Genomic DNA, 13,624 nt, shown 5'->3' on the forward strand with positions numbered 1-13,624 from the left:
TAAGCATCAAAGTTCCGGAGTGGGGGCTTGTGACGTCACTTCTAAGTAAAAATTGTACCTAGGCATGACGTCACGTGAAACTTCAACGCACTGTACCGTCGTCATTTTTCGTTTACGAGAAAAAAGAAAAAATACGTTTCTAAAATTCTTTGATAATCTAACTGACGGATTATTAATACTACGCGCAACATGGTCTTCACAAATTGTCATCAATGTCATCATGACAATTAACGCGCAGGCGCAAGATGGCGCCGATTGTGACCAACGACAAATGGATGCGTTCAGGCTGTTAAGGCCGTGTTGCACGTTTATGCGTCCGTGGCACACAAATGGTCTCGCCGGAAGATCAGCGCTGACCCTGTGGTTAGCATTACGCTGAGGCGGGACCATTTCGTGGTAAACAATTATATGAATGTGTTTTATTTTTCTTTGTTTTTTAATTATTATTTTGCTTTTAACTTTTGAATGTGCTTTTATTGTTTTATATGTGTTGTATGTTGTTTATCACGAATAAATGATTGATTGATTGATTGATTGATTGACTAGTTAGTTTTTTTAGTCATCTCGCCTATTCTGTGGTTTTCTATCACAGAAAGGATCAGCCAGATTGCCAACACTTATTTCAGATGAAGCATAATGATGATCCCCTTAGGTGTGGAACGCCGCAAATGTTCTTGAGATTATTGTAGTTGGTACAAAATTTTATCCCAAGGTCAAAGCATGCTGCTACTCATCATACATAAATAAATAAATATAGGACATACTTACACTGATTGACTGAGTCCCACTGTAAGCTCAAAAAGTACTTGTGATATGGGTACTCACTCATACAATGATATTATATACCTCTAAAATAAAAATACTTATATACATAGAAAACATCCATGACTCAGGAACAAATATCTGTGCTCATCACAGAAACAAATGCCCTTACCGGGATTCGAACCCAGGACTGAGGCTTAGCAGGCAGGGCCTGTGGCCACTACCAACTACGCCAGACCGGTCGTCAAATACATGAGGCTTAATAACTAGCCCTAAATCATAAATAGGCTGTTGCTTTGTGCGAAGAAGCCGAGATCTTTAGTAACCAGTTACCTACGTCAACAAGACGCTAGCATTTTTTTTTCAAACTTGTGCACATGGACCTAAAGCTTCAAGGTTTCTATGTATAGTGGTCAAGTTAAAGAGAAGCGTTTAGGTTTCCTTCTAAATACTAGAGCTGACAGAGCAGACCGCTAATCGAATTGCTAATTATAAGCTCCAGTGAGGTAACTTGAAGCTTTGAGCTCCAGGTCAATGGGTCAGAGCGAGCTATACATATTAATACTAGTCTCCCAACAGCTGTGCTGGTGGTAAGTTAATACTAATTGACTTAAACCAATCTTAGTGTCGATTCTTGTTATAAATAGTAGGTAGTCCAGAACTGAAAACTCTCATCATCCTCCTTGCGTTATCCCGGCATTTGCCACGGCTCATGGGAGCCTGGGGTCCGCTGTGACAACTAATCCTAAGATTTGGCGTAGGCACTAGTTTTATGAAAGCGACTGCCGTCTGACCTTCCAACTAGGCCTTATTGGAATTAGTCCGGTTTCCTCACGATGTGTTATTTCACCGAAAAGCGACTGGCAAATATCAAATGACATTTCGCACTTAACTGCCGAAAAACTCATTAGTACGAGCCGGGGTTCGAACCCGCGACCACCGGATTGAAATTCGCACGCTCTTACCGCCCGGCCATCACCAGCTCTTCAAGAACAGAAAACTCTCATTATTTTAAAACTACCGCGCGTAGTCGGGCTTTGATTTCTAACTCAAATTTTCAACTCAATGCGCTTTCCTTTTAATTTTCTTATTACCTGCAATCTTACCTATTAGACAACCATTAATGGAACTATTTACCTTAAAAAGTAGGAAAAAAAATAGCTTTTTCCATCAGTTACATTTGGCCCCCCGTCGAGATTTTCCCCGCTGTACCTTATGTAATATGTATGCAATAAATGCTTATGACTTATTTAATTAATCCATCCCTAATTTTATTTATATTAATAAAAAAATATAAATCAGAGTAGCGTTAGAGATAATTATCTAAATCCCTCTAAATACCTAGTAAATATTATAGTAGTATAATTAGGTTAGGTAGGAGTCGAATCTCAGTTCTATTTTCCTAGCTGCTCAGTTCGAAAATCCGGTAATTTGCTTTCCGAAACTAAAATTGGAAACTCAAAGGCTTGGTGGTGGACTGGAAACCGGCAAATGAATTAAGTTACGTATTATGATTTTGATTAGTCAAACGGCAAATAAATTATTTAATCAGCCAGTCAAGTAAAGGATGTTTTCATTAGATAAATTTTGTTTAACTTTTATTTGAGGTTATCAACGTGCCTAGTAAAATAATCCTTTACGACGACTCGGAACCAGGCAGGCAAGCATGGTCACGCGATAAATGATAAAACATCAGGCCGTCCCTACTGCACTATTTGTAAGTTCGATAGGGACGGCCGAATGTTTTATCATTTATCGCGCGACCATGTTTGCCTGCCACTTTTAGAAAATAACTTCTTTTTATGAGACGAATACATTAAAAATAAAATAGTACTTAAACCAAAAGAAAATAAAAAACTGATTACGACAAATTTCTACCCTAAAAAAAAACTTCGTTAATTGATATTTTATGAAGACTACACCAAGATTATTGCTACCGATGGTAGTAGTACAAGAACGGATTTCACTTATTATTTTTTCCGGAAGCAATGCATTTGATAACATTACTTCAACAGTATCAGTATGAAAGCATGCCATTACTGTTGACTTCATTGTTATCACAAATGCTACTTAAAATCAATCTTGATGCCAGAATTTAAGTCATTTGTGGCAGCGACCTTACGCTACAATACTGAAAGTGGTATGCATTAGTTCGCATTGGGGTAATTTCGAAGCACAGAATCTTGATTTGATGGAAATAGTGGTGATCTTTATGTGACTTAATTACCCCAATGCACCCTATTGTTTTTTCCTTCAGGCTATTAGGAGCTCGGAATTCCTTTAAGGCTAACATAAGCAATTTTTTTTTTACTTCTAATAGTTCTTACTTTCTTAAAATGATACTGGTGCAGACTTAAATCCGAATGGTATCTTGAGAATCTCAAAGTTTCAAGGTTGGTAGTTGCCAAGTCTCAACGCATAAATCCAAGTATAATATGAATTCTTGTACAGTTTCCAGAAATGCTTAGGTGCCTTCTGTTTCTGAGTATTGTTTAACAACTATTTGACCCAGATACCGGGACATAATATCTGCAGAGTATGAAACCTTCTTAAGATGTTACATAATAATTGTAATATAGGTATACATATCGCAATCTTAATTAAATGATTTTGTTTTGTCAACATAATGTAATTCAGATACAAACAAAAACTGTAGTAGTAGAATTATACTAATTTGTTCTAGCAGTAAAAAAGTTTAAATCTCAGCTGCTATCTATTAAATTTCAGAATTTAAATTCTGAAATTACACACACACACACACACACACACACACACACACACACACACATTTAAATGTGCGCTTGTATAATTTGATAGTTTACCAGTCATTGTTTTCTGAAGTCTGAAAAAAAAAACATAAGAAAAGCAGTTTTTTTAAATTGAAATTGTAATTTCAACATTATAACCTAGGTTTCCCTTATAATTATGTTTTAAGGTCAGATAGTCGACGCTACAGGAGCGAAAATACTAAAATGTAATGGAGCCCCCCTTTCATTTTGGGAATTTCAATTAAATATGCTAGTGTTATTTTTTAACTAGATTTATCGAAAAAAATATCCATTAAAAACAACTCATTTAAAAGATATTGAGAAACTAAATTTAAAATCTAGGTTCCGCTCTTGACTGTTTCCTCCTTCAAACCTTAATTAATAGGAATGAAATTTGAGAATCTGAATAACAATGAAATAATCTGACCGTTTAGTTTTTTTGCTAATTGTTACCAATCTTGAGTATCACACCTTTTTTTAAAGGTTTTAGAAAATTTTGATTGGCTCTAGCGTCTTCAAAAATAAAAATATCAAAAAAATCAAAACGGTCCGATACAGATAAAAATAATAGTAATCTTTTTGAAAAAAATCATTGCTCTGTCTTCAAAAATGATGGAGGAAATGATCGAGAGAGTTTGTATGGAGAATTGATGACTCCTGTATCGTTTTAATTTTATTATTTTTTTAATGTTCACGGGAAAGAAGCCCTCGAAAACTTTCAACTCGTTCCACACAACCTGAATTCTATTAAGCATATACTGTACGCTCTGTTGAACAAACAAATTGAAAACCTGTTGCACCCAAGTAATAGAGTTGCAGCGCATGTTGTCGCTTACAGTACATTTCGCTCCGTCGCACTGGACATCGCGAAATTGCATTTCAGAACTTCGTGGTCATTCTCATTGGTTGTGAGGCTGTTTAAGTCTAGAATAATCCAGTGTAAAGTGACCTTGGGACTTCTTGACTTGACTTATTTAAGAGAAATGGACAATGGGACAGGGTCCGTCACTTCAACCTTGAGTTTTTTATTGACATAAGGAACAACATCGGGAAAGCCACTTATGCGTTGCCGACCTTTTACCTCTAGAACCCTAAATACCAGACCTGCGCGCATAGTGCAAGGGAAAACCCTCAGAAGGTTGATTCGTGCTTAAGTTCGCTCCAAGACTTCCCATAGCCTTTTTTTCTGGAATAATAGTCTGCCGCCAGGTCTGCTTTGAATGCCAACGTTTCCCTTTTTCTTGGGAATTCTAGTCTACAGTTTGCCTGAGTACTCGTATGTGGTCAGGGGAATCCGTCAACTACTTACTGTGGATATGGGCTGAAATAATGCCACATAATTATGGAGCCTGTGCTTGTAGTCATGACGGAACTATAGCTTACAAGGCAGAACCCTAAGGCTACATACGAATCGCAATTAATATTATAACATTTCGCACATAAAACTCCTTTGGTCTAGCCCGTGACCTCGGGATTGCAAGCATTTTAAATTTCGAAATGGATTAATTTAAAAAACTACCAACATGCTAGCGTTTGAGCCGATATGCAGTGCGCAGCTTGTCCGGTCGCATGGATATCGAGATTTCCTGTTAAGTTGGTGGATTTCGATTGCCATATCCGGAACATTCGGATTTGTGTTCAACGATTTGTCGTGTTCATTAATTTATTTCTCTTTATGCATTTACGACGAGGGGCTTGCACTGGTGGCCTAGTTAGTAAGAGCGTGCAACCACAGAACTTAATTTAGATAGAAGAAACAAATTCATATATTTGTATAGGGGCCGAGCGTGTCAAATTTTGTACTGAAGTTTATTCTTGCCTGTAATTTTAAATATGTCTCAGGCTCTTGATTGTTCATAATTTTTGTGTTGTTGCAATTGAATATCACGTAACGAGGCATTTTTTATGTTTTGGTTGACTTCAACTTACAAAAATTGACGCCCGAAAGCTGCAAGCTGCGAGTAAAGACGGACAACTCAGTGGATTTCACTGAGTTCATTTGACACGCTAAGTCTGTGCACATCTGTGCGTGCAACTATAGATCTCGTCGTGACTGTTACTGGAGACTAGTAATGTAGAAATTGCAGAACATTCCCAAAAAGAGGAAACATTCTTGAGAATGTTCGCAGAACATTCCCGCAACATGCAATTTATTATTTAAACAAGAGAATATACTTGAAATAATGTTTAAATGGGCATAATATAAAACTATATGTTATTATAGGTATAATATTGTCTATTACAGTTAGCTATTTTGTTGATAAGTGATAAGTTACCTAAATTCTCACTATAAGTTGCTTAAATTCTCACTATACTTCAGGGACCATTTCGACTTTCAGATTTCACAGTTTTAGTCCTGACTTTTTTAAATTAGGTACCGAACTACCTATTATGTATATACAAAAAAAACAAACAAAATAAAAACAAAAAGATCGCTGTCAGGATCGAACCCGAGAACATCGATTCGGCATACGAAGCCAGCGCACTACCACGGGACTACGTCTTGACTTGCTGAGTTCGACGAAATTATGGTATAAACTACGAAGTTACTAAGTATTCTGATAAATTCTCGTTCTCGAGAACATTCTCAGAAGTTACCGAAAATTCTCATGAGGAATGTTCTGCAACTTTGGAAACTTCTCGACCGTGCATTGCTACTGGAGACACTTTTAATACATTGTCATAAAACACGAAACATACATTTTCATAAAACAATTAAATACAGGTTAATGAACCTCTTTGTTCTCGTAGAATAAGGAATTTATTTCGTTAAACCTACGCGTGCGGATATTAACGATGCAAACTGTCTGTAACTGCGTTATATTTTTGTTAGGGTTGTCACCACTGAACAGTCAAATAAAATAATAATTTTGTTCTTTGATATAATTATTTGATGAAAGGTGTGTCTGGTGTTTCGGGTGTCCATGAGCGGCAGTGATCGCTTGCCATCAGACGACCTGTCTGCTCGTTTGCGTCCTATTCCATAAAAAAGATAAATGAAAAATAATCACTGCTTACTACAAATATTATTTCTGTAAGAAATGTTTGAATAATTCCTTGAAAAAACATAATATCCTGGACTTCACACGATAATTTTATGATCATTATAATATATTTTTTAGTACCGTCAACCGGGGCGGCTTTAGGAAAATTTGGGGTTACTTTGATTATTCATTATTTACTGAAATTGTTTTTGTAACTATTTAGATAAATAAATATTCTTGTAAATCTACCATAGAAAATCGCGAATTTACTTACAGTATGACTTTAAAACTAAATTTTCGAAGTCGCCCCTGCGTTTTAAAGCCACCCCGGTTGACCGTAGTAATATTTTTAAAACCAGCGTCGACAAGAAAAAATATCGCTCAATTGGATTAAATTTTCTGATCAAATCAGGTAGTGTGAAAATTACAATTGCTCGTCGAATCCACATGGTTTCATTGGTCTTAATGAAGATACTAATTCAAACATAACAATGGGCGATTTTACTTCTTCTATTATACCATTAATATATCGTGTATTATAGGTAGTTCAAAACCCTGAAAGTGATGCCATTAATTTTCACAAATTATCCTACCAAAAGGGTGGATACATACAAAACATCGGGATTATTATTAAAATGATATGATAATAAATGAGTCTTTAAAACAACGAAAGCTTTCACTTAAATTACAAAGTCAGTTTGCATACCTACATGTAGCGAAGTTTACAAACAACTCTGTGAGTTAGAGAAACATTCTGATGTTGAAAATCAAAATACATTTTAGTTAATCTGTGTAGTGTTTTAAAGGCGCTGTTTAGATTTAGACTCCTTAAATTTATATTACTGTTGATATAAGGTGGCGCGATATTGTATCAACTTAAAAAATCCCTCTTTCCCAGGTATTATTTCATTAGACTTATATTGACCGGGACATAGACCGTGATTTTCTTTTTTTTATCCCGGTCAATATAAGTCTAATGAAAATAACCGTGAATCATTCAAAAGTCTTTCAGGTATTATTTGTAAAACTTTTTTTGATGACTGATATTTGCAGCAGCATTGCAGTTGGGTCATTATGTCACGCTAACCTCTATGAATTCTTCTTACTAAATTTCTTTAGGACGCGACAGTTTTAGTATACATTTCTTAATAAACGGTCCTTTTTAACCTCTCTTAGAACAAATGAGAGCAAAAAAAAATGTTTGTCATTTTCGAATATGGTGTCAACGAACGAGGCAAAGGCATGACTCAAGATAGAAGGAAAGGATTGATATTGAAGGATCTTTTTGCACATCTTGCCCAAAGACAAGCAACAAAAACTTAAAAATAGCAAATTACTTTAGCAATAATGCTGCTGGTGTAGTCTGAATCGGAATAATACCTTAAGGGTGACTAACAGATGCGAAAACTCTCAGACAAGCAATTAATTAGCATTAACTAGTACTTATAGGAGTTCAAGCGTTCTGTGTCTTAATTGCTAGACAGTAATATAGCTAAAAGAGCCTGTACTAAGTTTATAGTATAGGCTAGTTTCCTACTCGTCAAATCAGCTTATATTTAAGAACTGTCAAAACGATTTGCTAATATGGAATTACTATGAAATACTGAGGAGTGACGTCACGATCAATTCATTTACTTTTTATCTGTCTCTACTGCGCATATTTTTCTTCTAATTATGTGATGCTTTATTTCGTGCACTGCATAAAATATTTTATTTTAAGTATAGGTAATTAGCCTATTCTAGGCTTTGGTCGTTGTGCTACACCACTAGCGGCTCGTCGTCCGTGACTTCAGCACCTAAAATTTTCAAATATAGCAATTATTTTAAATAATTTATTTTCTTTACTAGGCAACCCTATTTACCGCTTACCATGCGCTCATTAAACAGCCATGAATATTGTTTTACGGGTAATAGCTGGAAAATACGCCGGAAATATGCGACGAACAAGATCTCCGACCCATTTTCTCCGCATATTGAATTAAATAAATGTATTAAATATATAGACAAACTATCTAAAAAGTGAAATTGTGCAAAAGGGACCTAATGATTTAGACGTAGGTACCATCATCAGCTACCTGTCTAAAACGAAATAATAATAAAATAAATATATAACTACTTAAAACCTGACACAGCTTTCAGAACTTTAAAATTAATTATTTGACGTCTGTATTTCCAATAATGGTAGCCAGAGAATATGAAATTGTTCCAGTTTCAGTGCCGCTTTTAAGGTTCGAAAGAAACCAAAATATATTATAGTCACACAACACGATTTCATGATAATACCATATTAAATAAGTGATGTGACAGACGGAAAAAGACAGACAGACAGAGCGGCACCACAAGGGTTCCTTTTGCACCTTTTTGGTACGGAACCCTAAAAATCGTTCAAATGCCTTTCGACAGTTCAAAAAAAAAACTAATTAGACTAGAAAGAGAGTATCCTATAGAAATCTACTTGCAATGCAAAATTTGCAATAAGTAACCTAGCAGTGATTTGACTAGAAGGAAAGTAGCCTACATTCCTAGGTCTATATACTTCTAGGTTCTTATAGCCAATAGGTCTTGCAATGTAAAATTTTGCAATATGTACCGTTGCAGCTTTTATAAATACTAGTAAATAAAACAATACATACAATTGATTCCATTCATATCATAAATAATAAATTTGAACGAGTAATTCCGAAGCAACTTCAGTTTTACCTTTGTTCGGACTGTTTTATTAGTCTTTCCATATTTTATCGATATTGATTATTTTGGTTACGATGGAAGGATTGCTACTGTCAGTAAGATTAACGATGTGTTTTTATGTTATGATTAAAAATGTTTTTTTTTTTTATTATAATTTGAATTTAGTAACGGTTACAGTTATTTGTTTTATAATAGGGCAAGTTTGTTATTGACCTCTCGTCCTTATTCATACGAGGAACTTCTATTACATTGTCACTGCTAAGGGACACTTGCACCACCGAAAATGGAGGGTTAATCCGAGGTTAACCCACCATTTTATATGGAATTTGACAGTTGACAGCCCACTAACCTTGAGTTAAGCGGGTAGTGCTAGTGGCCCTAAGTCTGTTAAAGTAGCTTGATAGTCCAACTTTAAATCTAAAAACAAAATTATTTACTTTTTTCAACTAACTAGCTAAAAACAAATTAATATGGCTCTGAGATCCAAAGAGAATCTTAACAGTTTTGAATGATTGACGGTTATTTTCATTAGACTTATATTGACCGGGATAATAGACCGTGATTACCTTTTTGATTTTTGTCGAGCTCCCGATATTTCGACGCAGTTGCATGCATCATGATCACGGAAAACTGACGAAGGCGGGTGGATGTTAAAGTTGCATAGACAGGCAGCGCGCGATCTACCCTCCTTCGCGCGCGTCGGCTGCATTCACTTTCAGCGTTACCACTGGTCGCATTCACACTCGATGGTCTATTCAAACACACTACACTCACAGTGTCACTACCAGTGTGTCAGTGTCAGTGTATAGGTAATCATGGTCTATATCCCGGTCAATATAAATTTAAAGAGAATCTTGTCCTCCAAAACGAGAGCACGCCACCAATCCCGATCCTGCGCAGCTTCCTGCTAATCATCGGCTTGTAGCTGACACAGATCCGCCATCACACGGTCTTCCTAGCGGTATCTGGGCCGACCGCCGGGCGGCTACCAGTTGGTCTTCCCAGATACGTTCTCTTACCAGCTCGATCCTCTCCCATTATCATTTTCATCATCACTTTTTTAACTAAGTGTAATTTTATTTCTTCTATTGTATTCCTTCCAGTGCCGAACTCATTTGGGGAAGCAGTATTTTTTAAGGAACCGATTACCGAGCTACGCCGGCTTTACTAACCCTACGCCTCAGCCTCAAGAAGATTTCGGTCCCCCCTCACTTGGAGGAGGGTATCCACTATGAGACCGGCAAGAAACAGTGAGCCACTTCTTTTTTTAATAACCTAACTACGAATTTGAAATTTTTAAAAAGAAAAACCGAAATGATTAGTGGACCGATTTCATGAAATATGGCTAAGAATCACTCCCGACTGACTCAGCTCTCAAACAAAAAACTAAATCTTAATCGGTTCATCCGTTCGGGAGCTACGATCCCACAGACCGACAAACACACGTCAGACAGACAAACAGACACGTCAAACTTATAACACCCCGTTGTTTTTGCGTCGGGGGTTAAAAATGATGTTACTTAGTCACCTCGAGAATTACAAAATAACGCAAATAAAGTTTTACCTCGATCCCGTTTAAATAACACTGTTCTTAATAAACGTGTTATAAAAATAAAGAAGAAAATTTGTGCAGCATAATTCTTCGTTAACTTTAAACCTCCAGTTTTTACAAATTACGAGTTATGGCGGGCGCTTGTTCTTTTACTATAATTTTATTTTATCTCTACCCGTGGGCTATTTAACCACAGTGACATTGACAATTCTGTGCCGATTTCTGGGTTGAGAAATAACATTGTTACTCAGCGTCAATATTTTCTCGACGGTGAAGTGTGTTGTGAAATAGGCCACTAGTTGAAGCTACCTACTGACAATTTTGTAAAAAATTTATGTAACTGATAAAAGTATAGTTATGGTTTTTATTTTATTTTAATAAAACACACCAAAAGAATTTCATACTTTATTGGATCGTGATAGTAAATAGACGTAAGGATGTAAATAATATTTTTACAGTATATTTAATAAATTTACATTATAATTATGAGCATTAATATCATAATTTATAGTGTTCTTTATAGATATGTACAACTTCATTAATAAATCTATTTTAGCGATAGGTATAATCCTTGTAAAAGCTACACTAAAAAAACAACGTGAATTATGGTGACTGATACTCAATACATACTAAAATATTCGTCTCTCTTTCATGCCGAGTTTTTCTTAAAGAATAAGCAATCTACAAATCAGTTTATAATTATGTCTAAGTATAAAGTTCATAGCGAGCAGCATACCAATGTAAGTTTGCAGCGATTTTGACAGCCTATATAATACTTGTTACTTGCCTTCAACCAAACTGACGTGACGACTAAAGCAATTAAGACCTTGGCGATACATAGGGCGTTTTGATAGCGTAGCGTTCGCGGAACGGAATGCGTGGTCACACTTAACACAGCGCGCGTTGTGAGCAGACTTGTCTGTTTATGGATTAAATGTTAACCAGTTACCTAACTGTTTTATTCCAAATTGTTGTATTGATTTCGTGTTCAATACTTATTAGAAGTTTACTGTTGCAAAATATAGGCTTAGAAGTTACCATGGGCAGAATGCGCGCGGATCGGCGGCGCACGCTTTGAATACGCTCGCAATCTGCTGTGGTGCCGTAGTCGAATGGCATTTCTGCGACGCGAAACGAAAACGAAACGCCGCGAGAGGTAGTCTGGCTCTGTCGTGCCAATACGCAAGAGTGATAGAGATAGATATCTACGAGCGTTTCGTTTCGTGAGCGTTTGTGCCATTCGGCTACTTACCCGTCCGGCACATCGCCATCATTGCGCTCCGCTAACGCTGCGCTCTCAAAGCGCGAATGTGTGGCCGAGCTTTAAACTCTTGAGCTCGCGTTACCAGTTTCCCGTTGTCTTTCACGGAGCAAGTCGAGACATTCCTTTATGTGGGTTTACTACTTGCACTAAAAAGACAACGGGAAACAAGTAACGTGAGCTCAAGGGTTTCATTGCCTCGGTTTCATTGCTTTGGTTGAGGGCAAGTTATACACGGTGCAAATGTTATATTCAACTTAAGACGTCTACTGTAGCTCTCGCAAAGGCGGGGCTTTCAAACTCGCTGCAAACTTAGCTGGGTCTGACTTTACCTAATAGTTTTATTACAATAGATATGTCCACATCGCTGTTCTATCATGATCATCTTCCACAGGTTGCCTAGCAACGTCGGGCGATGCGTCGACGTTGACGTTGCGGGACCTCCCGCGATATGTTTGGCAACATCGCACGCCGACACAACTGTCACAGGACTTTTTGTGGGACATTCATCATAAATATAGTCTATGTTGGCTAAATTTCCGATACAAATCGACTGCAACTTATTCGGCCATGCTGGCAGTGTAATGGCACATTAGCCATTTTCCGTGTTTAGCCGAAACACAGTGGTTTACTGCGACATAACATCCTATTTTGTTATTACATGGCGATCTTGCCAGGATACATAACAAGATAGGATGTTACTGATGTGGATGGGCAGCGTCACGGGATGAGGTGTCGTCATATGATAGACACAAGTAGTAAATCGTGAGCAAGTAACGAACTCCCTTTATTGTATAAAGGTATGCCTATATATACACGTTTGGGTTGTCGCTGACCAAGCAATATGCGTTATGTCGCAGTAAACCATTGTGTTACGGCTAAACACGGATAATGGCTAATATGCCATTGCACCTCCCCCGAAAGTCCCTTCAACGGCACCGTCGACATTACAGCTAATTGGCTTTCAGTCCACTTGTATAATATGCTTACAAATTGAATGTTTGAAGACACAAAATGAACACGAGAAAACACCAGTGTGGACGTAATTTATATTTGTTAGTGAACGAAGATAGAATAAAATAAAATTGGCACAAGATAATTCGAACCTACCTAGTTGCCAACTGATTATTTAATGATTTAAAAACTACTGAGGTCATTTTGACAGCTGGTAACATCGCTAAAGTTTTATTGCTACATGAACATGATACACATAAAGGTCAATGGAAGGAAGGCAGTATAGGTATACAATCTTTTTTGAAATTGTATACCTATACCACGTACTCATAGTGTTGTGTTCCTGCCGGTGAGTAAGGCTACCAGAGCTCAAAGAGGGTGCGGTGTCCTGGAGACGGAAGGACCTACGGAAGTAATTTGTTCCGTCTGTTGTCCTTTGAGTCGTCGGCAACCCAAACCCTCCTTAGAACTTGTACACTTTTTTAGTGTGTACTTACTACTACACAGCAAAAATAAGTGTAGGTACAAGTTTTTAATGGGTTGGCAACGCGCACGTGACACTCCTTAAGTTGCAGGCGTCCATAGGTGACGGTGACCGCTTTCCATCAGGCGCACCGTATGCTCGTTTGCCACCGACGTAGTATAAAAAAATGAA

Source organism: Leguminivora glycinivorella, chromosome 10 (assembly GCF_023078275.1).
Source record: "Leguminivora glycinivorella isolate SPB_JAAS2020 chromosome 10, LegGlyc_1.1, whole genome shotgun sequence".
NCBI classification, from domain to species: domain Eukaryota; kingdom Metazoa; phylum Arthropoda; class Insecta; order Lepidoptera; family Tortricidae; genus Leguminivora; species Leguminivora glycinivorella.